This window comes from Perca fluviatilis, chromosome 1 (assembly GCF_010015445.1).
Source record: "Perca fluviatilis chromosome 1, GENO_Pfluv_1.0, whole genome shotgun sequence".
Taxonomy (NCBI): domain Eukaryota; kingdom Metazoa; phylum Chordata; class Actinopteri; order Perciformes; family Percidae; genus Perca; species Perca fluviatilis.
The window spans coordinates 46,345,108-46,346,969 of NC_053112.1; positions in this window are offsets into that span (position 1 = coordinate 46,345,108).

A 1,862-nucleotide genomic window follows, 5' to 3' on the forward strand; every position below is an offset into this window, starting at 1 on the left:
CTACCAGGTGCACCTTTAAGGATAAGTGGCCTGACTTCACTTGTGACCTTCACTAACTGATTAGCAGCCCATTTATTTTCATTTTATCTACATCAAATACAGCAAATACTACCAGGTGCACCTTCAAGGATAAGTGGCAGCCCATTTATTTAATTTCCCAGCAACCAAAGTCAGCCGGTGCTACTTTAGGTCAATGACTTGCGTCATTGGTGCTCAAATATTAATTGCTGCTCATATTCACAAAAATAGTGCACACCAAACTCAAATCCAAGGCACTGGAAACTACTTGAACAAACATTGATAGATTGAGATCTGAATGCAGACGTGCTGATTAGTTTATCACATGCATGTTAAGTACACAGCAGACTGAAATGTGCTAACATGATGTGGGACTATAAAGCCCTGGATCACCCTGTGAAAGACCATCTCTCATTCACAGGAACCAGGTAAGCCTTTTTGCTGCTGTCTTCGCCTCATCATAACTATAAAAAAAGGGTGAAAGTGAATTTTAAGAGCTGAGAGAATAACTTTTTCTTTAATGGCAGGAGCGCTCCATTCATCACCATGAAGTCGTCTCTTGTCATATCAGTTCTCCTTGGTGTTGTTTTCTCTGTCAGGGCTGCATCAGGTATGTAAACTGGAAATCGCTGGTCATAATAAACATTCATAGTGATCCTGTGGATGAAATGGTAGATGCCTTCAACAAGGAATCGGCTAACACACGTGATAAAATTACTCCTATGTAAAAAAGAAAGAAGCTCTCACGTTAAAGCTAGGCCTTGGATGAACAGGTGTTTGCACTCTGAGCAATCTATTTTCCTAAGGTCATAACTGAGAATAGTGGAAACTCTAGAGTTCTTTTCTCAACCATCGATAGGCTGTTAAATCAGGTTCCCTTTCACTCCGAACAGGCTACTGGTCAGAGATGTGAGGAGTTCACTAACGTTCTTAAATACAGACTTACCTTGATTAGGTCAGACATTCAGTGGTGTAGTCTAATGTATTTTAGCGGGTCGACTGTTCTACATAAATATATGGACCAGAGTGGACATATCAAAGTGGGGCGTCTGGGTCTGCTCCCCCAAGGAAATGTTGAGCGTCAGAGACTTAATTTTCAGCATTTTGATACACTTGAATGCACCAATTTACAGTGGAAATACATTGATTCAGCCAATGTGAAGGAAAACACCAATGACAATTCTATCAGAAATATAATAGAAAGTATGTTGTTGTTTTGTGCAATTGCACATTTTTAGGTGGTTATATGGAAATCCTGGAGCTTTCTTAGTGGGTATACTGCGTATACCTGCGTATCACGTAGAATACACCACTGCAGACATTAGTAGAACAGCCATTTAGCTTGGGGACACACCCTAAAGCAGCCCTGCGACTAGGGACTGTTATTTAACACAATTACTCATTGACTTTTGGAAAGATGTTGCATTTATCAACTTAAAACAGTGAAAACACCTTGACCTGTGAAATTTCTCTTAATACATTTCCTGTTTTACCCTTTTTTTTCATTACGAACACAAGACAAAATGATAGTTAATTGCAAAACCTATTGTCTCACAGAATCATGAAAAACAATAATTGTTTTTCATGATTCTGTGAGACAATAGGAATGAAATGAGAGTCCCAATTTAGTCCCCAGTCTAGTCTTTCTTAGAGTGTAGTACACTGTGCAGCCTCCGCTAAAGCTCTTATTATTCCCTCAGGTTAGCCTAATATTAGCTTCATACTAATATTAATTGCATTTATGTTTTAAAACTGGCAAGACATGTTGACGTGTGACAGATGTGACTGTAAACATCTTGTATGAAGGTTCGACATGATCTTTTTAAATGAATACAGGCTTTAAT